This window comes from Thamnophis sirtalis, unplaced genomic scaffold (assembly GCF_051295495.1).
Source record: "Thamnophis sirtalis isolate CommonGarterSnake01/CBP01778 unplaced genomic scaffold, rThaSir2_p1.2 scaffold_11, whole genome shotgun sequence".
In the NCBI taxonomy this organism is placed as follows: domain Eukaryota; kingdom Metazoa; phylum Chordata; class Lepidosauria; order Squamata; family Natricidae; genus Thamnophis; species Thamnophis sirtalis.
The window spans coordinates 66,723,079-66,749,973 of record NW_028261391.1 but is presented as its reverse complement, the minus strand read 5'-3'; the positions used below and the strand labels follow the sequence as shown (position 1 = coordinate 66,749,973).

The 26,895-nt window shown below is 42.6% G+C and overlaps 1 protein-coding gene across 1 annotated transcript in view; it reads right to left on the bottom strand.

The window, feature by feature from the left end:
• PTPRE (protein tyrosine phosphatase receptor type E) overlaps positions 1 to 12,445 on the bottom strand; it is a 139,359-nt gene extending 126,914 nt beyond the window's left edge. Inside the window, exon 1 of the mRNA XM_087725982.1 lies at positions 12,347 to 12,445. The gene's annotated coding sequence lies outside the window, so the exon portion shown is untranslated. The remainder of the gene's footprint in view (positions 1 to 12,346) is intronic.
• Positions 12,446 to 26,895: the final 14,450 nt, after the last annotated feature.

Below are 26,895 nucleotides of genomic sequence, written 5' to 3'. Positions count from 1 at the left end.
TAAATGCAGCACTGCAGGCTACTTCAGCTGACTGCAGTTCAGCAGTTCGGCTGTTCAAATCTCACCGGCTCAGGGTTGACTCAGCCTTCCATCCTTCCGAGGTGGGTGAAATGAGGACCCGGATTGTTGTTGGGGGCAATATGCTGACTCTGTAAACCGCTTAGAGAGGGCTGAAAGCCCTATGAAGCGGGATATAAGTCTAACTGCTATTGCTATTTTATTCCAGCAGAAGCGTAACATTAAAAAGAGGAATTTGGTAATTACAGATGAGGGAGTTGCAGATTCCATATTTAGGTATACTTCTACCATTAGGTATACTTCGACCATAAAAGAAAAAGTGATAAGAATAATTTTAGAGTCAGACTAGGCGAGCATTTGTATTGCTCTGAATGCATTGAAGATGATATCTAATATCTAAACATCTGCAAGAATACAAACAAGCTCAGGGAGTCTTTCTCTGTAGCTGCTCCGGCTCTGTGGAATGATCTCCCTGCAGAGATCCGGACCCTTCCCACTTTCTCGGCCTTCCGTAAGGCCACTAAAACCTGGCTGTTCCGGCAGGCCTGGGGCTGTTGACCCCAAAATATGGCCCAGCCCCATTTAGAACGGAGTGCATGGTGTGTTTTTAAATCTATCTTTTCTTTCTTCTACTCCTTTTGATTTATTTGTATTGTTAGCCGCCCGGAGTCCTACAGGATTGAGCGGCATACAAATATTATTAAACTTTGAAACTAAACATAGGCTACAATTATGAGAGCCTGGGCTATTTGCTAACAAACTATTAAGAGCTTTTGTAAGTCATGAACTTGCTTTTAATCAGGGCTACTTTATTGCAATTACTTTTTCTATGCTTTTGGTTTATATAGCCATTGTTAAGATGGCATTAGTTAACGTGACCCGTCAAAACCGCAGAGGACAAAATCGCGCTTGACGAAAGCGCGCATTTGACGTCATCACAGCGCGATGAAAAAAATTAAAAATTGAAATAAAATTAAAATTAAAGCAAGCCGATTCACATAAAGGTAAGGGTTAGGTTTAGGGTTAGGGTTAGGGTTAGGTTAAGGGTTAGGGTTAGGTTTAGAGCGTTAGGGTTACGTTTAGCGTTAGGTTAAGGGTTAGCGTTAGGTTAAGGGTTAGCGTTAGGTTTAGCGTTAGGTTAAGGGTTACGTTTAGGGTTAGATTTAGGGTTAGGTTAAGGGTTAGGTTTAGGGTTAGGTTTAGGGTTAGGTTTGGGGGGGTTAGGGTAAGGTTTTCGCTTTATTTTTACATTTTTCGATCACAGCGCAATGTTTTCGTCGCGCTGTGATGACGTAAAATGCGCATTTTCGTCGAGCGCGATTTTGTCCTCCACGGTTTTGTGGTGGAACCATTAGTTAACACCTACTTTGACACTTCTCAGAAGAAGCTAAACAGGCTGACCGTAAACGCTTCAGATATAGGAAATGCTAGTCTAGCCAGGAGATTGTGCTTTTGCAACTGTACTGAAGAATTTTGCAAGTGGGCCCATTACTGGAACAAGCAAAGGTAACATGTCATTTTGCTTAAACTATGATTAAGAATGACCGGGCCAAGATCTGGAGCTGGAGGTTTTAAAGCTCATCATTAGCATGCTAAACACACACACACATCTAGAGGTGGAAAGAACAATGGACAACAGATTTCCATCTTGACTTCCTTGCAAATTGTTTTTCTTTAACTTGGAGATTTAGCTTATGAGAAATAGGAGTTTTGTGCTTGCCTCCCCCCCCTGTTGCTGCCTTTATGTGAGAGCATCCAAATCTGCCTATCACTCAAACAGTTCTCAAAACTATATTTAAATGCTTCATTTTAAAATAGTGACATTTCTCTATATTTGATTTTTTTTTAATCATTTACAGGCTGCAACCATTTAGCTGACCAGAGTAATATCTGTTTTTTTTGCCATTTGAATTCCAATAATTTTTGATCAGATTTCAGCCCATTATAATCTTATATATTCAAACTGCTAAAATTTAATCCTAAATGTCTTAATCTTTTTTTTCCTTCCCATTCTAACAGCAGAAGTGTTTTTATGATAGCAACCACTATACAAGAATACATCTGTTCCCAAAATGAACCCAATGTGATAGTAAACTTGTTTTATTTCTCCTATAATCACAAGCTGGCTAATTGAATCCTCTTTCGAAACAGGAAAAGAAGCGATATTACACACTTGACAGGTTCCTTTAAAATAACAATTATATTGTGATAACTGTGATGTATTGGCTTATTTGCTACAAAACCCGGAGTATTTCTCTTCTTTTGATAAATGCAGAATGAAAGATTTCCATAGTAGTTAATCTGGAAACATAAGGATATGACATTTAGCATTCAGAACAGCTCATAAAGTAGCTGATGATTATATATTATACACCAAACATTACAGTCAATATTCAAATTCAAAATTTTACTACCTCCTCATTGTTGCAACAACCAGATGAAAACACATATACAGAATTCAAAATAGTATAAATATATAGCGATAGCAATAGCAGTTAAGATTTATATACCGCTTCATAGGGCTTTCAGCCCTCTCTAAGCGGTTTACAGAGTCAGCATATCGCCCCCAACAATCTGGGTCCTCATTTCACCCACCTCGGAAGGATGGAAGGCTGAGTCAACCTTGAGCCGGTGAGATTAGAACCGCTGAACTGCAGATAGCAGTCAGCTGAAGTGGCCTGCAGTACTGCACCCTAACCACTGCACCACCTCGGCTCTAATAGGACAGAATATTTTATTTCTTCAGCCTTGTCTACACTCTGAGTCCATCCCCACATCAGACCAGGAAATTAAGGTTGTGTTCAAATCCATAGTTGCCTACATTTATGACAGCTAGTTCGATGGCACTCATTTCTGATCAAACATGCTCCGTGCAGGCAGTCCTCAACTTACAACCTTATCTGAACCTGGCAATTAGTCATAAGTCATGATGGCTGTAAAGCAGATCATCAGGTGACTAGACCTGATTTTACAACCTTTATTGCACCACAAACGCAGCGGTCATCCTTACCTTTCAGAGAGGCACTGAGTTTTATAAATATGAGCGTGATAGTGTAGAATAATCACATCCAAGGACCAATGGTGGGTTTCAAAAAATTCTGGAACCTCTTCTGTAGGTGTGGCCTGCTTTCCGGGTCCACTGGTGGAACCTCTTCTAACCGGTTCGGTAGATTTGACGAACCGGTTCTACCGAATAGGTGCGAACTGGTAGGAACCCACCTCTGGTGTGAAGTCTAGGGAACAGCATAAAATGCATGCCCAGCTACTGTAATTTAATGACAAGCACATACTTGCCTGGCACTTGGGGATATCCTGGTAGAATCTTGCATTATTTAGTGAAACACCTAATATTATAGAAGGTTGGAATGATTCTGTTTAGGTGTTCAGCTGAACCATATGGATGATATTGTCTAAGGGATTATGGGGCTAGTCCTGCAATTCTTTTCTAACCTCCATATATTTAGCTGAAGCCTGAAAATGAATTATATACTGTGAGTGTGCTTTTTAGGGTCCTAGATCAAATGGAGAAATGAATTGATTCTCAAACAATCAGAACACTGGACCTCAACAAGGATATATCCATGGCTCTCTTTCTTTACCCTTCTTAGCCATCTGTTCATTTGGCACTAATAACACTTGAATGCCAAGGACAGAACAGGAATCAATGCATAATTTTAACAAGGTTCTGGAACAGTAATATGCAGCTTTCTAATTGTTTTGCAGCAATCTTTTCATCTCCATCCCATTCTTTATAATCTAGATCATGGGTGTCAAATTCTCCATGTCACATTGCCATCATGCAGAGGTGGGTTCCTACCAGTTTGCACCTATTCGGTAGAACCGGTTTGTCAAATCTACCGAACCGGTTAGAAGAGGTTCCACCAGTGGACCCGGAAAGCAGGCCACACCTACAGAAGAGGTTCCAAAAAAATTTTGAAACCCACCACTGGCACACACACACACAGAGAGGGAGAGAGACAGACAGACAGACAGACTCACACAGAGAGAGAAAGAGAAAGAGAAAGAAAGAAAGAAAGAAAGAAAGAAAGAAAGAAAGAAAGAAAGAAAGAAAGAAAGAAAAGAAAGAAAGAAAGAAAAAGTGAGAGGGAGATGAAAGAAAAAAAGGAAAAAGGGAGAGACAAAAGGAGAGAGAGAGAGAAAAAAAAAGAGAAAGAGAGAGAGAATACATGGCTGGCAAGCCACTCCTACCAGGTCACATGGCCGGCAAGCCACTCCCACAAAGGAGGCCACACCCACAGAGTAGGTTCGAAATTTTTTTGAAACCCACCACTGCCATCATGTGACATTTTGTGACATTTTCCCCACTTGCGGAGCTGGGATGGGCATGGCCTGTGTACGGCGCATTTAGCCAACAAGCTACCAGTTTGACACCCCTGATATAGACGAATGATGAGAATTTCAAATTCAGCGAAGAACCAATGAGAAAATTTATTTGAGATTTTCTTAAAGCAGCTGTGAATAGCTACTGCTGCTATTTGACCATTCAATTATGCCCAGATACTGCAAAGCTCTTAGAATTAGATATTTAATGGAAGCATCTCTACTTAAGGCTAAGCCAAAAACAGAGAAAGTGAGATTTATTTACAAACACAAAAGATCCTATAAAACAGAATCGGCTAGATATATACTGAGATTATAAGCATTTTTTTCTTACCAAGACACTCTATTATTACACTACAGTATACTATGGCTTGCATAATAAAGGTGTAGGAAAAAAACTTTTAAAGTTTGTCTCAGTTATAATCTTGCTCCATAAACAAAATGATCCAGAAACAAAATGAAACTATAATGTTACACTGGTAAATATAAACTTGTCTTATTTTTTCCAAACAAAAAAAAAACTGTAATGCTAGCATAAATATATGTATACATATTAGATATACCTGGCAAGGATGCCCCTAGATTTAATTAAATTCATTTGTCACATTAATGCCCCTAAGTATCACACATGCTACTCAACAGGGTAAGATTATTTAGTGCAATACTAAGAGAGTTTAAATACCAGGAATTAATGAAATGCAACAATGAACAATTTCTGCTTTCTGTGGCCCACACAATAATCTTAATTTTGCTCCACAAGATGTGATTATAAAATATGTACAGAAATTGTTCCTTAATTGGACATTATTCTTAAAATTTATGAATACCAAGATAAAACGTTACTTTAAATTTGTTCCTTTATTTATTTATTCATTTGTTACCTCAATCACGGAGTCAGGGGCTCACAACAATCAGCATAAAACTAAGGATAGAAATACAAACATATCATAAAAACCATAAAATGTGGATTCCCACTTATTACTGCTCCCACTTTTAACTAGAAATCCGTACCATGCATCTAGCAAAATTAGCTACAAACTTTTAAGTTTTGTACCAACTCCTATCCAGACCATAGATAGCTTTGAAAAAGTATTGCAAGCATACAATTCTCATAAATCACAAGAAAAACTCATTAAGCAACACTATCACAGATTGCTCAAAACTGATAGCGGTAGATTGCTCTATGCTGAAAGATTTAAGCAGCCCTGGAACCCAGATGATATAGTATCATTCCTGATTTTCAACAGCAGGTCATAACAGTGGTATATGAAAATATTGGCTGACAAACTTGCCATATAGGTTGGCAGTCCTATCTATAATTCTAGATTGTTGCAGATTACTTTTTCCATATATTGTAATCCTGTAGCCAATTTTCTATATTCTGTAATTTATTACAAAAAGACAGAAATGAACCCCCGACCACTATTAAATAGTTAGTTTAGTTTAGTTTAGTTTATTGATCTTGTATGCCGCCCACTCCCGAAGGACTCCGGGCGGCTTACAATAAACAAGGGAAGGGGATAAATAAACAAGACAACACCTTAAAATACGCAACATCCACAGTTACCGTGGGGCTGGATATTTCACAAGGCCCCCGGCCTGCTGGAGCAGCCAGGACTTGGTGGCTTTGCGGAAGGCCGGGAGGGTAGTAAGGGTCCGGATCTCCACGGGAAGATCATTCCAGAGGGCTGGAGCTGCAACAGAGAAGGCTCTCCCCCAGGGAGTCGCCAGCCGACATTGGCTGGCAGATGGAATCCGGAGGAGACCCAACCTGTGCGATCTAATCGCTCTATGGGAGGTAATCGGCAGGAGGCGGTCTCTCAGGTACCCAGGTCCGATGCCATGGAGGGCTTTATAGGTGACGACCAGCACCTTGAAGCGGGTCCGGAGACTAATGGGTAGCCAGTGCAGCTCGCGGAGGATAGGTGTAACGTGGGTGTATCTGGGTGCACCCACAATCGCTCGCGTGGCCGCATTCTGGACTAACTGAAGTCTTCGAACACTCTTCAAGGGCAGCCCCATGTAGAGCGTGTTACAGTAATATTATATTACAGAAATACATGACTACTTCCAAAGCCAACTTCTAGCGCCATGTGACATATACTAAATACTTTGGTTTCTCATCAGGTTATACAAATATTTTGCCTTACAGAATGTATGTCTTTACATCTCCATCCAATCCTCATGTCTAGTCCTATTCCATGCAACTCGCTTCTTCCAATACTGCAGTGTAAATGAACGATGCCATGAAACAGAGTCACTTTTCAGAGTGAGACAAGTAGCATATAAATTTAATAATAAATAACTTTTATCACTGACTCTGGGGAAAATGGCACAGAATAGTATGATTTTTTTTTGAAAAAAATGTTCATTATTGGCAGTCCCAAGCTCTTCATAATGTATGGATTCTGTCTTAGCAATAGCAATAGCAATAGCAGTTAGACTTATATACCGCTTCATAGGGCTTTCAGCCCTCTCTAAGCGGTTTACAGAGTCAGCATATTGCCCCCAACAACAATCCGGGTCCTCATTTTACCCACCTCGGAAGGATGGAAGGCTGAGTCAACCCTGAGCCGGTGAGATTTGAACAGCCGAACTGCAGAACTACAGTCAGCTGAAGTAGCCTGCAGTGCTGCACTCTAACCACTGCACCACCTCGGCTCTCTTAGAATGCTATAGCTCTGAATGACACAAATTTCAGTGGGTATGACCAGTTTAAGGCATAAACATTTATGTTGATCCTTAGTTTCACATTTGCAAACTAGAAATTATGACTGAAGGAGCTCGATATTTTTAGCCTTGAGAAGGCAAGGAAGAATATGAAAGTGTTTTTCAAGTACCTGAAGATAGCCACATAGGAGGGGGAAAAAACCTAACTATAACAACAATAAAGATGAAAAACAATTCCCTAAACAATTCCCTAAAGAGGTGTTGAGTTAAATAGAGTTCAGACAGAAACTGGGTTTTTGAGAGTCTTTAATGTGTATTCCTGCACTTACAAGTTAACTACCGTATATACTCGAGTATAGGCCGACCCGAATATAAGCCGAGGCACCTAATTTTACCACAAAAAACTGGAAAAGTTATTGACTCGAGTATAAGCCTAGGGTGGGAAATGCAGCAGCTACCGGTAAATTTCAAAAATAAAAATAGATACCAATAATGTTTTTGAATATTTATTTCAAAGAAAAACAGTAAACTAGCGGTGTATTCAATGAAATACTTCACTCACCTCATGATGCTGATGTCCCGCTGTGATGATGTCCCGCCTCCTATGACACACGGCACAGTGATTCCTATCATTGGATCACTGTACCAGAGGAGGTGGGACATCGCTATGTGGCTGCTTGCCATAACAAGGAGGAGGTGGGACATCGTTGCAGAGCGGCAGGAGGGGGAGGAAGGGGAATCGTAAGACAGCCCTGCATTACATTAGAACGTGAGGAGGAGGGATGGTGCGGTGCGCGCTGCGCGGCAAACTGACACAGAGGGAGGGGAAACTCACAGGGGCACTGGGCCATTCACGAGCGTCACCCAGCGGCATGGCCCCGCCCCTTTTTCTCCTCCATTTCGGGCAAATTTTTCACTGACTCGAGTATAAGCCGAGGCGGCTTTTTTCAGCCCAAAAAGTGGGCTGAAAAACTAGGCTTATACTTGAGTATATACAGTATACTAATCACATAAGGGTACTTTTTCAAATGTATGATGATCAAATCAAGAATAGGAAACTTGAATTACCATATGTTGCTCCCTAAAATATTGGTGGTTTTTAACAGCAACTGTTAAAATGATCATCTTGATGACATGGCTATTGCACTGTTTCAACCCCTCAAAGCGGTAATTATAAAACGCACACCAACCTGTTAAGCATTTGGGGAGGGACAACATTAATATAGGGTACGAAACACCTCATAAACTTACATGAATTCTTCAAAGGCTAAATATATCTTGTGTACTATAACACCTAGATTTAATAATCACAAAAAATAGGTTTGGTCTATAAGGTCAATCATCTTCAATTTATTTTAGTATTTTTGATTATATGTGGTAATATATATATCCATAGTGTCTTGGGAGATACATTTATTATAACACAGGATATATTTGAAAATGGAATTAAATTAACCTGTAACCATCTAAATGATTCTCTGTACTGGAGACCCAAGAGCTAGGAGAACCATAGTACAGTATTTAATCTCAGCCATTACTCATCTAAACTCAACTTCTCCATTCCAGAGAAAAGCACTGAGAAAATAAATTCCACAAATCAATATATAAGATTTTTAACACATTGTGTTCAATACCACTACAATAGCAATAGCAATAGCAGACTTATATAGCGCTTCATAGGGCTTTCAGCCCTCTCTAAGCGGTTTACAGAGTCAGCATATTGCCCCCAACAACAATCCGGGTCCTCATTTTACCCACCTCGGAAGGATGGAAGGCTGAGTCAACCCTGAGCCGGTGAGATTTGAACAGCCGAACTGCAGAACTGCAGTCAGCTGAAGTAGCCTGCAGTGCTGCATTTAACCACTGCGCCACCTCGGCTCTCTACAAGAAAGAAATGCAATCAAAACATATCAATAGGTGCTTAGCACAGATTCAATTATACCATATAAGCTAAACTGTAGGTTAAACTAAACTAAAATATACATTCACAAAAATACCTTCCTAGGATGTAAGAGATGAATAATAGCTAAAAACTCCAATAAAAAGCCTCAGCCAAAAGCCATACTACAAACGTATCTTTGTTAACTCATCCCAATGCTCCCTTGTTTAGCCAAAATACAAGAGCTGCTATTAATCAAACGTGGTGCCACCGTTAACCTGGCCATCTCACAGTAGCACTGTATCAATCTCTGAAAATTTCAAAGTAATACAGTAATTAATTTCGAGAATTAGCCTGCAAGCAAAGCATTGTATAAAATGTGTCATACTGGAGCCAGCATTCACACCTCAAAATCTCAGGTGCAGACACCAAAAGCAATAGCAATAGCAGTTAGACTTATATACCGCTTCATAGGGCTTTCAGCCCTCTCTAAGCGGTTTACAGAGTCAGCATATTGCCCCCAACAACAATCCGGGTCCTCATTTCACCCACCTCGGAAGGATGGAAGGCTGAGTCAACCCTGAGCCGGTGAGATTTGAACCGCCGAACTGCAGAATTGCAGTCAGCTGAAGTAGCCTGCAGTGCTGCATTTAACCACTGCGCCATCTCGGCTCTAAAAGCATTAGGCTGCTGAGTTCCCCAGCCCAAAATCGTATTCACTACAGAATCCAACTATATATTTCTGAGGAAGTGTGCATAGGATGGCGTGCATAGGATGGTGCTCTCAATATCTCCAATCCAACTTCACACCACCTCCAATCACTGCTCCCCATCTGTGTGAACAGGAGTGAACTAACTTAGAAGACAGTAATTTTTTTCCCCTCCTGCTCTCTACTCAACCTTACCTACCAATAGTTTGATGGATACTGTCAGCCTCTGCCTTGCTGCTTGCTTTTCGGCTGCCATGAAATGGGGAGGGGGGAGGCATGGTATTTGGGTGAGAGAAGTACTCTGTACAGGACGACTGTTAGATGGGCGTTGTTCACACCATTCGTTTGCGCATGTGGAAGGAGGGGAGTTTCCCACCAAGGCCAACTGTCCGGCATTCCAACCTGATGATGATTTTTGAAGATGTCTCCCATCTGATGGCTGTGGTGATATAGGATTGGACTATGGACTGGGGTACCAAGGGGAGTGGAATGAATCATTTATTGATATCTATTGCTTTCATGCTCTTTTGCTCAGATTCAGCTTTGCTTAGCTTCTCATCACTTATAACCAGTAAAAGTACACTTAATTCTGCAAAATGGAGTCGAGTGGTTCTCTTTCTTGGTTATTAAGTGAAGGAGACTTGACAGATCCATGCAAACAGCTAAGTGCTCAGAATGGGGATACCAAAGGCCCATCCCTCATTGTAGTTTAAATACAAATTTGCTTTCATTCCTCCTCCCACATCTGAAGTAAAGCAGGAGGGAGGATTCCATAGGAATGGGACGTCGCCCTGTTGAAATCCCTAAAAAAAACTTTTAATTTCGTTCAAGCAAAGCCATCTAAGATGTAATCATTGCCTTGGTGGTATCTGAATGCGATGATAGTTTCTTTTTTTTAAAAAAAATTGATATATACAATCATCAACTATATCTTTGATTTTTATTATCATGTACATTTTTTCCACAATTTTTTTTTTTACGAAATCTTTCTTGCATCTCATTAGGTCTTTCCATACAAAATAATGACAACCTACAATTGCAATTTCCCTGCAATTACTATTTAATACAATAGGATATTGGCTATGTAATACACGTGTTTATATGTTATGAAAATGTTAAATAAATAATCAAAATAATGGCAGCCTTTTTTTTGCTTTTCAGAACTTTTCAGAACATGCCCTTCTGATCTGGGAAAAAAAGGAGAAGGGGATGGAGACCTTTCCATGGTCCTACTGTGCAATATCCAAGCCAGGGCCTCTCTCCTGTAGCACCACAGGCTCGCCAATGTATTAAATCCCTGTTCTGTTGGTACTCCACCCCTGGATTCCATTACATTTCGGAGTTGTAGTGGTGTGGTGTACTAAGTAGGGGACCTTACGAAATTAACCCCATTGCAACTCATGCACACATGTATTAAATTTCCTCCCAATTGAATATGGGCATCACATTCTCTCCCCATTGCCCTCACCCACCCACCCACCCTCCCCTCCACCCCAGGGCATTGCTGCCAAGGCAGCTGACTTACGCTGGCTTTTCATTCCAATTCACCAGGCGACTCTCCTTCCCAGCCGCCACCTGCCTGAGGGATGGAGACCTTTCCATGGTCCTACTGTGCAATATCCAGCCAGGGTGTCTCTCCTGTAGCACCACAGGCTCACCAATGTATTAAATCCCTGTTCTGTTGATACTCCACCCCTGGATTCCATTCCATTTCGGAGTTGTAGTGGTGTGGTGTACTAAGTAGGAGACCTTATGAAATTAAGCCCATTGCAACTCATGCACGCATGTATTAAATTTCCTCCCAATTGAATATGGGCATCACATTTCCTCCCCATTGCCCTCACCCACCCACCCACCCCTCCACCCCAGGGCATTGCTGCCTAGGCAGCTGACTTACGCTCGCTTTTCATTCCAATTCACCAGGCGACTCTCCTTCCCGGCCGCCACCTGCCTGAGGGATGGAGACCTTTCCATGGTCCTACTGTGCAATATCCAAGCCAGGGTCTCCCTCCTGTAGCACCACAGGCTCACCAATGTATTAAATCCCTGTTCTGTTGATACTCCACCCTGGATTCCATTCCATTTCGGAGTTGTAGTGGTGTGGTGTACTAAGTAGGGGACCTTATGAAATTTAAGCCCATTGCAACTCATGCACACATGTATTAAATTTGCTCCAAATTGAATATGGGCATAACATTTCCTCCCCATTGCCCTCACCCACCCACCCACCCCTCCACCCCATTGCTGCCAAGGCAGCTGACTTACACTCGCTTACATTCCAATTCACCAAGCGACTCTCCTTCCCGGCTGCCACCTGCCTGAGAGCCGCCTGGCTTCCCTCCTTCATGGCGCTCCCTTTGCCAAGGGAAATGCCATTTCCGATGCTCACACTCCCACCTCGGGCGGGCGGGCAGCCAAGCTTGCAACGGCGCCCCAGCCTCTCCCCGCTCGCCTCCTCCGCAGCCTCCCTTGCCAGGGCACGCTTTGCCCCGGGGCAGCCGGAGAGTCTCTTTGCGGCGAAGGGGAAGGAGGAGGAGGAGGAGGGCTCGAGTCGGTCCATGCCTTGGCGCGGGCACCGGGGCTGAGTGGGAGAAGCCAGCTCGGCGTCTCTGCCGGAGCTGGCCTTACTGCCAGCGGTGGGGGAAAAGCTTAGGCGGCGGCCAGCCAGACTCCCTTGCCCCGCTTGGCCACCCGGCCTCGTGTCCCGCCGCCCGCTGGCTCGGCTTACCTTCCAGGGACTCGCCCAGCTCGGCTTCTCGAGGCGCGCCGGGTTCTCATACCCTCCTCGCCCCGCCGGTTGCGAACCCAGGCAGCAAGCAGGGGACGCCCTGGCATTCGCCCTGCCCGGCGCGGCTGCAGGAACCCCGTTCGCAACCAAGCAGGAAATTTCCTCCGTTCTCCTTCGCCCGCCTGCCTGCCTGTGTATGCAGCCCAAATTCAAAGGCGGTGCCAGCGGAGCAAAGGAGCCCCCTGCTGCCCGAGAGGCGCCGTTGCAAGCAGCAGCTGTAGATCCTTTTACCTGCTCTGCCTGGGAATAAGCTACCTGCTGTTCTCCAGGTAAAGGATCTGCACCTGTGACAGGACCGCCAGGAGGAGACAGATGAAGGCAGGCCCTCTTTCAAAAGCTTCCTGGAAAGGCAGCTGTAGATCCTTTACCTGCTCTGCCTGGGAATAAGCTACCTGCTGTTCTCCAGGTAAAGGATCTGCACCTGTGGCAGGACAGCCAGGAGGAGACAGGTGAAGGCAGGCCCTTTTTCAAAAGCTCCCTGGAAAGGCAGCTGTAGATCCTTTAGCTTCTTCCCAGGCAGAGCAGGTAAAGGATCTGCACCTGTGACAGGACAGCCGTTGCAAGCAGCAGCTGTAGATACTTTACCTGCTCTGCCTGGGAAGACGGTTACCTGAATAACAGCAGTGGCCTTTTCGCACCTGTGGCAGGACAGCCAGGAGGAGACAGGTGAAGGCAGGCCCTCTTTCAAAAGCTCCCTGGAAAGGCAGCTGTAGATCCCTTTACCTGCTCTGCCTGGGAATAAGCTACCTGGTGTTCTCCAGGTAAAGGATCTGCACCTGTGACAGGACAGCCAGGAGGAGACAGGTGAAGGCAGGCCCTCTTTCAAAAGCTCCCTGGAAAGGCAGCTGTAGATCCTTTTACCTGCTCTGCCTGGGAATTAGCTACCTGCTGTTCTCCAGGTAAAGGATCTGCACCTGTGGCAGGACAGCCAGGAGGAGACAGGTGAAGGCAGGCCCTCTTTCAAAAGCTCCCTGGAAAGGCAGCTGTAGATCCTTTTACCTGCTCTGCCTGGGAATTAGCTACCTGCTGTTCTCCAGGTAAAGGATCTGCACCTGTGGCAGGACAGCCAGGAGGAGACAGGTGAAGGCAGGCCCTCTTTCAAAAGCTCCCTGGAAAGGCAGCTGTAGATCCTTTTACCTGCTCTGCCTGGGAATTAGCTACCTGCTGTTCTCCAGGTAAAGGATCTGCACCTGTGGCAGGACAGCCAGGAGGAGACAGGTGAAGGCAGGCCCTCTTTCAAATGCTCCCTGGAAAGGCAGCTGTAGATCCTTTTACCTGCTCTGCCTGGGAATAAGCTACCTGGTGTTCTCCAGGTAGCCTTCTTCCAAGGGAGAGCAGGTAAAGTATCTGCACCTGTGACAGGACAGCCGTTGCAAGCAGCAGATGTAGATCCTTTACCTGCTCTGGCTGGGAATAAGCTACCTGCTGTTCTCCAGGTAAAGGATCTGCACCTGTGACAGGACAGCCAGGAGGAGACAGGTGAAGGCAGGCCCTTTTTCAAAAGCTCCCTGGAAAGGCAGCTGTAGATCCTTTAGCTTCTTCCCAGGCAGAACAGGTAAAGGATCTGCACCTGTGACAGGACAGCCGTTGCAAGCAGCAGCTGTAGATCCTTTACCTGCTCTGCCTGGGAAGACGGTTACCTGGATAACAGCAGTGGCCTTTTCGCACCTGTGGCAGGACAGCCAGGAGGAGACAGGTGAAGGCAGGCCCTCTTTCAAAAGCTTCCTGGAAAGGGACAGGTTCCTCTCTTACAACTACAGGACGTTGATGTTCATCTAAAAATGCTTCCTTGCATAATATGGAGGAGGGGATGTGTTGATGTTTGATGTGTAATAAATGTATAGGCCGCCCAATCCCGAAGGACTCTGGGCGGCTTACAACAATACATTTAAAAATAGAAGTTAAAAACACAAAAAAAAACATTGATTAAAAAGACCACAACATAGACCCAGTCTGATCAGGGCTGGAACTCAATCGTGAGTTCAACAGCCCGGGGCCTGCCGGAATAGCCAGGTCTTAAGAGCCTTACGGAAAGCCATGAGAGTGGGTAGGGTCCGGATCTCTGGGGGCAGTTTATTCCAGAGGGTCGGAGCGGCTACAGAGAAGGCCCTCCCCTGGGTAGTTGCCAGCCGACATTGTCTGGCTGACGGCACCCGGAGAAGGCCCACAGGGTGCGATCTTATTGGTCGTTGGGAACTATGCGGCAGAAGATGGTCTCGCAGATATCCGGGTCCTAAGCCACGTAGGGCTTTAAAGGTGATAACCAGATGTGAAAGAGGAGAAAGAATTATTAGAGGGAGCCCTCGACTTGCGACCAATGACAGTTGAGCCCAAAATGTACGTTGCTAAGTGAGAAATTTGCCAAGTGAATTTTGCCCCGCGTTACGGCTTTTCTTGCCACGCTTGTTAACTGAATCCCTGAAGTTGTTAAATGAGTAACACAGTTGCTAAGTGAATCGGGGTTTCCCCCGTTGACTTTGCTCATCGGTATGTTGCAAAAGATGATGCCGGGACACTGCAGCAGTCATAAATGTGAGTCCGTTGTCAAGCATCCAAATCTAAATCATGTGACCATGAGGATGCTGCAATGGTCATAAGTCACTTTTTTCAGCGTCATCGTCACTAAATGAACTGTTGTAAGTCGAGGCCTACCTGTATTTTTACATTACTCTGACAGGAAGACTTTGACTGATTTCTGAAGCCAAGTCAAGTTTCCCTTGGGTAGCAGTTGTAAAAATTAAGGCCTAGCTTATTTCCTGTTGCTGACTCCATCCATGGAGTTTTCTTGACAGGAAACAGATGTCATTTGCCACTGCTTTCTTCTGAGAGGCTCATTGGATTTTACAATCCAGCTGTGACATTTGCCCCTCAAAGTGCTAACAAAATTCAGCCCCATTTAGCTTCCAAACCCAGGCAAGTTTCTCTATCCGTGACCCGAGAAATGCGCGAACGTCAAAAGCGCGCCGACAAAACCGCGGAGCTAAAACCGCGATGTCAAAAGCGCACCGACAACAGCGCGCCGACAAAAGCGCGCCGACAGAAGCGCAATTTAAGTTAAGGTAAGGTTTAGGGTTAGGTTTAGGGTTAGGTTTAGGGTTTGGTTTAGGGTTAGGGTTACAGCACGCTTCTGTCGGCGCGCTGTTGTCGGCACGCTTCAGCGCTCATTCGTTGGCGCGGTTTTGTCACCGCGGTTTAGTCAGGCGCGCTTTTGTCGTTCGCGCATTTGTGGTGGAACCTCTCTATCAGGAATTATTGACTAAACTGGGAAGATGAAAACTATTCAGGGGAAAAAGCAGTGTCAAAACATGCATGTCACCTGGCGTTACCCTCAACTTCTAGACAATAAGTGATTGTGTAATTCAAACCATGGTCTATTGCTTTGATCAAAGAATTCTGTGCATGTATATAATAAACTTGTTTTTACAGTTCTACCGCAGACACGGTCTTTAGCCAATTTGTGTGTTTCGTTTTCTGTTATTTTGTCTTACATCTTTACATCCCACTGGATACGGATCATATGATCCAGAATTTTGTAAGTATTTTGTAGAATTTTGTCTACTTATTATATGAATTAGGCTTGCTTCTGGCCAACATGCATGAATATACCGGTTAAGTCAAAAGGAAATTGGAAAGAATAATTAGGGAAACTATCTCCATGTCAAAAATTCGCTCATACACATCTTTTCAAACTCTGTTAATAATGTTTTATCAAAAGCCATCTTTTGATCTACCACCAACAAATTATGCTTTGATGCTCCCAGCTTAGTTCACATATTGTGCTCTGTAAATAGGCTTTGTGGCCTATTTTAAAACTGTGGTTACAGAAATCAGGTAATGTGTAAACCCTTTGCCTGTGTGCAGATCTGAAGATAGGTTGGACGGTGCTTAGAAATGCAGTGTGTTGTTCTTTCTCACAATCTTAAGTCCATAGTTACTTCAAAATTATGGTTATTTCTAATATGTTCTTCTCCATTCCCCGTTTCGAATTCTAAAGTTACTTTGCAATTTTATGTCTTTTAGCTGAACAAAGTTCCCTGTGTCAACTTTTTTCTTTCTTCATACTTTGTTGTTTGTTTTGACGCTATGTCATATCCATTTCTGTGCACCTGCATGGACCAAAATATGCCAAGGCCCACGTCCTTCACTGTCTACTGGAGTTTTCCCAAATTCATGGTCACTGTGCCAATGACACTATCTAACCATGTATGAGTATGAGTATGAGTATGAGTAGTTTATTTATATGCCGCCCTTTTCCCTGGGGGGACTCAGGGCGGCTCACAATTCGGAAGGAAGGGAGGACAAACAGATTAAACACATAAGACAGTACATCATTAAAAGCACAACATTCATACAATTCGGGTGGGTTGCGGTCTTTAACCCCAGGCCTGACGGGACAGCCAGGTTTTAAGGGCTATGCGGAAGGTCTGGAGGGTGGTGAGGGTACAAATCTCCACGGGGAGATCGTTCCATAGGGTCGGAGCTGCCACCGAGAAGGCTCTCCTCCGCGTGGTTGCCAGTCGACATTGACCGGCAGATGGGACTCGGAGGAGGCCTAATCTATGGGATCTAATCGGTCTAGTGGAGGTAATTGGCAGTAGGCGGTCTCTCAAGTACCCAGATCCACTACCATGAAGGGCTTTATGGGTGACTAGTAGCACCTTGAAGCGCACCCGGAGATCGACAGGTAGCCAGTGCAGCTCACGGAGGATAGGTGTTATGTGGGTGAAGCGAGGTGCACCCACAATCGCTCGCGCGGCCACATTCTGGACTAGCTGAAGTCGCCGAATACTCTTCAAGGGCAGCCTCATGTAGAGCACATTGCAGTACTCCAGCCTAGAGGTCACAAGGGCCCGAGTGACTGTTGTGAGAGCCTCCTGGTTCAGGTAGGGGTGCAACTGGTGCAATCCTCTGCCATCCCCTTCTCCTTTAAACTAAAACTAAGGAAAAATTTCCCGACAGTGAGAACAATTAACCAGTGGAATGTCTTGCTTTCAGAAGTTGTGGTGCTCCATTCACTGGAAACATTTAAGAAGAGACTAGCCATTTGTCTCAAATTGTGTACGGTCTCCCTTGAGCAGGGGGTTGGACTGGGTGACCTTCGCACTGTGTTGTTCTGTTAATCTTTTGCCTTCAATCTTTTTCAACATCAGGGTCTTTTCCAATGATCCAACTGGTCTTTTCCAAAACTTTGGCCACCAAATGGGAAAAGAGGACTCATTGGGGGGAAAAAAATTGGACAAGAATTATTTCACAAGTAGAGAAAAGACCAACGGCTTCTTAACCATTAATTTACTTTTTAGGATGGTTTGAAAATGGATGGAGTATGAGGGGAAGGAGAGGAAGAAGGAGGAAAGTAGAGGAGGGAGGGAGGGAGAAAGGAAAGGGAAAGGAAAGGAAGATGGAAGGGAGAGAAAAGGAAGGAGAGAGGGTAGGAAGGGAAAGAGGAAGAGCAGGAGCAAAGGAGAGGTAAGGGAAGAAGGAAGGGGAAGGAGAGGAGGAAGGAAGAAAGTAGAGAAGGGAGAGAGGGTGGAAAGAAAGAGGTAAGGAGGGGAGGATGGAAAGGAGAGAAAGAGGAGGAGAGGGTGGAAAGAAAGAGGTAAGGAGGGGAGGATGGAAAGGAGAGAAAGAGGAGGAGAGAGGGTGGGAAGGGGAAGAGGAAGAGCAGGAGTAGGAGAAAGGTACAGGAAGAAGGAAGGGGAAGGAGAGGAGGAAGGAGGAAAGTAGAGAAGGAAGGGAGGGAGAAAGGAAAGGGAAAGGAAAGGAAGATGGAAAGGAAAGAAAAGGAAGGAGAGAGGGTAGGAAGGGTAAGAGGAAGAGCAGGAGCAAAGGAGAGGTAAGGGAAGAAGGAAGGGGAAGGAGAGGAGAAAGGAAGAAAGTAGAGAAGGGAGAGAGGGTGAAAAGAAAGAGGTAAGGAGAGGAGGATGGAAGGGAGAGAAAGAGGAGGAGAGAGGGTAGGAAGGGGAAGAGGAGGAGCAGGAGTAGGAGAAAGGTACAGGAAGAAGGGAAAGGAGAGGAGGAAGGAAGAAAGTAGAGAAGGGAGGGAGGGAGAAAAGAAAGGGAAAATAAGGAAGGGATGGTAAACAAAGCAACCCAAGCTGTATATTATAACCTATTAAATGAAATAATAAATGTATAAGAATGATAAATGTTAAAACACTTGTAACCAAACGACATGCTGTATGTGATGATGGGTTTGTGTGTGTGTGTGTGTGTGTGTGTGTGTGTGTGGTTTTTTTGTTTCTTTTTTTTAATTGTTGTGTGTATGTGTTGTCTATGTAATAAAAAAAAATTATATATAAAAAAAGAAAATGGATAGAGTATGTTCAGCAGTTGAGCTGTTTCTTTATCACTGTGCCTGTAGCTTCCAATCACGGCTATTAATTACTATGAGAATTAAATAAGGATTGAAGAGATTTCTAGAAGAGTTAAGACTTCTTGGGGAGATGACAGCTTTGTTAATATCTGCTAAAAGAGAAACTCAAGTCATTGTATTTCCTAAGTGTAGTTTTCTTTCTTTCTTTTTCTTTCCTATGATCTTCTTCAGATTAGCTGTTTATTTTGTGAAAAATCCTCAATAAAAATAAATTTAAAAACCAATATGTTAATTATTAATTAATTATATTAAATATTAACTTTTACTGTGTAATGTTTATAAATAGGTCATGGCTATAGCATGTCTTTAAACTATTCCATGAGGCACACCCATCAAAATTTGTTTTGCGTGTGCAAATATTTGGCAACAGAAAAACCGGAGACATTTAATAAATAATTTCATTAACACATTATTCATTTCATGGCCTACATTCTGGTGTAGTATCGTCTCAGTAAAAACACATTCATTTTTCAGTCAATTTATCACAGTTTTGGATCTCTTTTTCTCTTCGAGAACATTACTGCCTTGCCCTGTGGCTTGAATAAATTTGGTGGATTTTGCACTAATTTTATCCTAGCAGATGCGAAGCAAACTGGCCTACTGTTCCCCGTACGATGATTTGCAAGTGCATTTAACGTAATCAGAACACCATTCTGAAAAGTTCTATAGGATTTTCATGCTCATCAGCATTTTAAAGATTGCAGACTGAAGTAATCTAGTCTCTTTTTGTTGTTGAGTATAATTGTTGCTAGGAAAGTTTCCAAATAATTAATTAATTATGTTTAGGTGCAGTTTTTACGGTGTTCTTCCTTCCCTCACAAAGGAAACTAGAATGGCTGCTATTAATTTTTTAGAAATGATATGGCACTCTGGATTGCTGAAATATGCACCTATGAATATGTGTGTGTGTGTGTGTGTGTGTGTGTGTGTGTCAGAGGTGGGTTCCTACCAGTTCGCACCTATTCGGTAGAACCGGTTCGTCAAATCTACCAGACCGGTTAGAAGAGGTTCCACCAGTGGACCTGGAAAGCAGGCCACACCTACAGAAGAGGTTTCAAAAAATTTTGAAACCCACCACTGCTAAAGGGTTAGAGGTGCAAGGATCTTATAACTTGACAGCTTTAAGACTTGCATGCTTCAATGCCAGAGTTCCTGAGCCAACATGACTGGAGGAGGAATTCTGGGAGTTGAAGTTTCACAAGTCTTAAAGCTGTCAGGTTTGAAGACCCCTAGTTTTTTTTTTCTAAAGGGTTAGGGGTGCAAGGATCTTGTAACTTGACAGCTTTAAGACTTGCATGCTTCAATGCCAGAGTTTCTGAATAGCTACTTGGACCGACCTAAGTACTAATTCATAATTTCATATCCGGTCACATCGGCGGCAAGCCACTCCCATCCAGTCACATGGGTGGCAAGCCACTCCCACAAAGGAGGCCACACCTACAGAGTAGGTTCCAACAATTTTTGAAACCCACCACTGGTGTGTGTGTGTGTGTGTGTGTGTGTGTGTGTGTGTATGAGAGAGAGAGAGAGAGAGAGACAGAGACAGAGACAGAGACAGAGAGAAACAGAGAGAGAGAGAGGATTGTGCAAGGGAATTTGTGCTAAGACGTTCTAAGGCAGCAGTCTCCAACCTTTCTGGCTCCGCGGACAAGTGGTGGCAGTGCGAGGGGGGGAATGATTTCATGTGTACAACCTACTGGTAATCCCTCACATGCACAAATGAAACTTTATGCATTCGCGCACTGCTTTCATGGCCAGGCTCCCCCCACAGACTGGGAGTTGGGGACCCTTGTTTTAAGGATTCAAAAGCTTTAGCAACGGAAAGCACAATGAAAACATGAGGAATGCTTGTTACGCTTTACTCATCTTTCTCCTTCAAATCTGACAATCCATGCACTTTAATATTACGTGGATCTTTGTGCATATGTCATGATCCCTGTAAAGAATATGTGATGGTAGTAGTGAATTGGTCTTTTTAAAATTAAGATGGTGATTGAATCAGCGAAATTATTTGTTGCTATGCCAATAAAATCTATGCAAAATATTCCTTTCCATCCATATGTATGATATCAACTCCTACACATATTCTGTGAGTAACTTTATTATGCATAAATGAGATTCTTTACTGCTGCATAACATTTAATATTATGTTTTGCCAAAAAAAAAACACCCTACCCTATTTAAGTTACTATCTGGTTACTATTAAAGTATCTAATATTTGCCCGAACATTGACTCTGAAATAAGAGATTGGAAGATGTGAAATCCAGTTTGTAAGCTTTGTATCAGCCACAAACTCTTAAGATTTATTGTGGTTAATCACAGGCTTTGTTTGAACCAGTGACTTGAAAACTCCAGAAATAAGTCAGAATAGCTGTTATCTTGGCTTCCTTGATCAAATCCATCTTTTCTATTTGCTGTAATTCTTCATCTTTATGATTTAGGCTAAGTGTTGGCACAAGAAAAGGATCAGACGTAATCAAGGCAGTCATAAATAAAACCATTGCATCAAATGACCAAAAACAAACTGGTTTCAGACAAACCATGGCTTGCTATCTCAATAACAACTAATTCTGTAATCCATAAAACTGCATGAATAGTTGGTATAATGTAAAAAACCCAAGTTCAAGCAGAAGATATTAAGAAATATTATTGTATTTCTTATATTTTGTTACATCCATAATCTCATATTTTATTAGTGAGTATGTGGAATATTTTAGAATGGTACAATATTATACCTTAGTATTTCAAAGTAAATCTCACTGTATTGATTATACTTAAAGTATAAAGGTTTCCCCTGAACAGTTGCGAGTGACTCAAAGGTATTCATCTCCGAGGGGAGCCAACGTCACGACGTTACATCGTGCGGACTCGACAGTCTGAGTCCGCCAATGACACTTTTGCCCCTGGACAGTCCGGCAGGACCTAAACCGTCCCGAAGAGATGGTGACTGGGAAGACAAAACCTTGCTGGTCGCAGGGACACCGCAAAGTCCCTGATCGACCCAAGGGAAACGCTTCTAACCAGCAGCAAACAGGCAGCCCCAGGCTGACATAGTCGGAGACGGCTCCGGAAGGAAAGAAGAGTGAAAGTGTTCCATCTGGTGAGGGTTTTTTTTTTACTTTTAGAAGCTTGTCCTAAGAAACTTTTTAAAAAAAAACTAAATTAGTCCTTTAAGTAAGAATAAAGCGGCGAATTTAATCCCTATTGGACTGCCTTAGAAAGCTTTTTGCTCTTGCTTGTAACGATGTTTTGTGGATTGAAGTGATTGCAACGTTTCCTGTTTCTCTGCTTGAGGTGAATGGACTGATCTTTTTTCTTCTGTTTTTTTTACTACTTTAATTTTTTTGGCTTAAACTTAAACTCTTTTTATTTTAATACATTTCTCCTTCTATTTGATATAAAATTATATTAAAGATACTTAAGGAAAAAGTATTAAAAATAGTTGAATCTGCCACTTGGAAGCCGGAGTCAGAAGTTTTTTTGTTGAAACAATGTATCCTTTGTTCATTCCTATTTGACTTCACTGACTTTGCAATAGAAGGGTTTGGAACTTGTTTTTAAAACCTGATAAAGACTCAAGGACACGAACAGTGTACTGCTGGTGCTCTCGGAAAATATTTTGGCAAGAGAAAGAAAAAGAAAGAAAAAGATAAGAACCCTTTTACTTTGAAAACCATAAAAGAACTTGTGCTTAAGATTTAAAATAAAAATAGATATATTCTTCAAAAAAAAATGTGACAGGCTAGAGTGGCAGTAATTATCAAATTCCTCTTTTTCTTTTTCTTTATATTTCTTTTTACTTTGAAAAAATGGATCAATATTCAGATGAAGAAAACTTAATAATCCAAAACATTCTGGCTGGACTTCAAAATAGGATTTGAGAGATTTGATAAGAAATGGGACAAACTATGAGGTATCACAGAAAAAGATGATGGGTTGGAGCAAAGATAAGATGTTAGATGAATTTAGATGAGCCGAGGTGGTGCAGTGGTTAGGGTGCAGTACTGAAGGCCACTACAGCTGACTGTTATCTGCAGTTCAGCGGTTCTAATCTCACCGGCTCAAGGTTAATTCAGCCTTCCATCCTTCCGAGGTGGGTAAAATGAGGACCCGGATTGTTGTTCGGGGCGATATGCTGACTCTGTAAACCGCTTAGAGAGGGCTGAAAGCCCTATGAAGCGGTATATAAGTCTAACTGCTATTGCTATTGCTATTATTAATGGAGTAAATGTGAGTGAAAGCGGGAAGAAGGGAAGCTGGAAAAGTGACTTTGATAATTTGGTGCTTCATTCCAAATTCCAAGATGCAGGAGAAAAAGAAAGAGCAAAAAGGATGGAGTTAATAAGACAAATCTATACAGAAATAAGTTTGACAACCAAAGTTAAGTTTACGTTAATAACAATTCAAGGGCAACGAATCTACATGAGAGATCTTTTGAGCTACAATATGCGGAGAGAAGCCTTAAACTCTGGAAAGGTCCTGAAAAGAGAATTGACACAACAGCTGGTGAAAGAGAAAAGACCTTTTTGCTACTGAAAAGACACTGGTTAATAATGCTAGTTGATGATAAAAAGTTAGCTAATTATTGATGATTAATAAGTAGAGATTTTAGTACTTTGTAGACTGTTCTAGATTATCACTGAATGTTTATTCATTAACATATAATTTACTATGATACTAATAGTGAAATATTTAATGATACATACAGGTGTGCTATACTAGTAAAAGTTAAATGGACAGAAGTGTTAATCTGTGAGATTGGGGGGGGGGAGGAGAGGGAATGTTGGATATCCTCCTAATTGGCTTTTTATTTAGAATAGGATACAAAGATGAAAAGTTATGGTAGATTCATTGAGATTGTGAAAGTATGCCAGTAGGTGGTTGTGTCTTCAAATATAAATGATCTTAGGGGGGAAAAAAACCACGTTTAAGTAACTGTAATTAAATGAAAATTGTGGTACGATGATAGTAAAATACATAAATTTTAAAACGTACAACTCAACCTGGATGAAATATATGTAATGATTGTGGAAGAATGCACAAAATGTACCTATAACCAATTGACACGCTTTCTACAAGATGTAATGAAAGATGATTCTTTTTTTGTGTGTTTAATAATAAAAACAATAAAAAAATATTTTTAAAAAAGGTATTCATCTCCAATTCTCAGTTGACGGACCTGCATTATCTGTGAGCTGCTTCCACCATCATGTGGCCAGTATGAAAGTATAGAATGCAATAATCTTTCCCCACCAAAGTGGTACCTATTTATTTACTCACATTTACATGCTTTCCAACTCCTAAATTGGCAGGAGCTTACTGTGTGAGAATGGAGCTTACCCCATCATGCAGCACTTGGGTCTCGAACCTGGACTCTCGCCCAGCATTTTAACTGCTGAGCCATCCTGCCATTTAACTGATCAGTCATCCTGATTAGACTTACTAAAGCAGATTAAATAGCTATTCTTTATCACTTAAATTTCTGGACTGCTATCTTGCTATCATTGGCAAACTTAGTCTTTTTTGAGAATGACATGTTATATACTGCTTATGTAATTATTAACTAGGTTTCAGAATATGTATGTTATCACGGTTGTGTATGTCCTTTTATTTTATGTCTCAAATTTATTCAAAATTTCAATTTGAATATCTAGGAAAAATGATGGTCCGAGGGAATCTCTCCCAAATCATACTTTTTTAGAAGCCTGGTTTAGTAAATAAGAATACTAATTTCATTATTATTAATAATATACTTACATACATACATACATACATACATACATACATACATACATACATACATACATACATTCTAAAATGCATTAAGTCTCCCTATTCCTTTCTATCTCTCATTTTAATAAGAAGGATTCTGTATTCCAAGAACTGTACAATCAATCAACAAGGAAGGAAACCCAAAGGATATTTCCTGAGGAATTTCCCTAATGTGACATTGTTTTTTATATTTGTATCACCACTTGTACAATTCAATTTCTAATGATAATTGAAAGTGGGGCTACCATGTATCTACAATAACATACAGCACCATGTGATCAGTTTTGTCCTTTATTGAATCTCCTAAGACATGAATATCTTAGTTTTCATATTTTTTGGAACATAAGAGTTTGCAGTTTGCAGTTTATTAGGATTTGTATACCGCCCACTCTCAAGAGACTCAGGGCGGCTTACAGATAAAGGCAGGAAGGGGGAACGTATAAAAATTAAAAAGAACAGACATTAAAATTCCACAACATTCATATAGCTTAGAATGGGGCTGGATAAATCAACAGCCGCAGGCCTGCCGGAACAGCCAGGTCTTAATCGCTTTGCGGAAGGCCGGAAGAGTAGTAAGGGTCCGGATCTCTACGGGGAGATCGTTCCATAGGGCTGAAGCAGCTACAGAGAAGGCCCTCCCCTGGGGAGTCACCAGCCGACATTGACCGGCAGATGGAATCCAGAGAAGGCCTAGTCTGTGTGAGGCACCTTTTCCACTCAGAAAAGAGGGTGAAAATCTGGGTGTGTCTTATACAGCATTTTTTTGTTTCCTCAAACCCCACCCTTCACCAAAATGGCCGTGTATAGCTTGTAGGAGGCTTTCCGACAGCTCCTGGGGGCTGGGGAGGGCAGAAATGAGCAAAAACAGGCTGCTTTTTGCTCAATTTTGCTCTCCCCAGCCCCCAAGGAGCACTCTATAAGCTTCCTAATGCCCTTTTTTGACAAAAAATGGGCCATTTTTTGTGGAAAATGGGCCATTTTTTCCCGTTTTTGCCCCCCCCCTTCTACAAGCGTCCTAAAGGTTATTCATACCCTTTAAAAAAACACGGGCCCATTTTTGCGAAAAACGGGCCATTTTGGGGAGCTTTGCAGGGTGCAAAACCTTTTTTTTAATTTGCCTCTTCAAAACCTTGGTGCGTCTTATACTCCGGTGTTTCTTATACTCCCAAAAATACGGTAAACTATGGTTCAAACTCTCTATTGAGAATTGACTTGACAGAACATCACACCTTAGATTTTTATGTACAACGCATTATTTTTAGGAACTATCTTAGTACTGGCACTCAGTGGTTACAGGAAGGTATAGAGGGAGTCCTTGTTTGCTGACTGCCTTGTGCAGACGATTCGCAGCTACAACAGGGGTGAAAATTTAACTTGGTGAGCAATTCTTGCATTTATGGTCTTTGCAGACCTGTAAAAGCCAAGGAAAGCTGAAATAAGGTGGTAAGCACCAGTCATGCTTTGACTTAGCAATCCCTTTGCTAAAGAACTATTGTGCCTTAAAAGAAGGTGGAGCGTATAAGAAGGTATGCTCTACATGGGGCTGCCCTTGAAGAGTATTCGGCGACTGCAGCTAGTCCAGAATGCGGCCGCGCGAGCGATTGTGGGTGCACCTCGTTTCACCCACGTAACACCTATCCTCCGCGAGCTGCACTGGCTACCTGTTGATCTCCGGGTACGCTTCAAGGTGCTAGTTGTCACCTACAAAGCCCTTCATGGTATTGGATCTGGGTACTTGAGAGACCGCCTACTGCCAATTACCTCCACTCGACCAATTAGATCCCACAGATTAGGCCTCCTCCGAGTTCCATCAGCCAGTCAATGTCGACTGGCAACCACGCGGAGGAGAGCCTTCTCTGTGGCAGCTCCGACGATATGGAACGAACTCCCCGTGGAGATTCGTACCCTCACCACCCTCCAGACCTTCCGCACAGCCCTCAAAACCTGGCTGTCCCGACAGGCCTGGGGCTAAAGACCTTAACCCTACCCGAATAGTATGAATGTTGTGCTTTTAACGATGTATTGTCTTATATGTAACTTGGTTTCCCCTCCCCTCCCCCTGAACTGTGAGCCGCCCTGAGTCCCCCCAGGGAAAAGGGCGGCATACAAATAAAAGTATCGTATCGTATCGTATATGCTATTCAGATCTTCCAAAATGAAGCAGTTCTTAATCTTGTCATGTATTTTTTTAAAGCCTCATCCCTCCAAAAATTGTAGAAATATCATGCATTCCGGGTGACACTATAAATAATTGTTTCACCTTACGGAGATAAAGTTTAACTTTGAGGCTTCGGTTTTGAAAGTCTCCGCATGTCATGAATCGAGTATTTTACTTGTCACCAT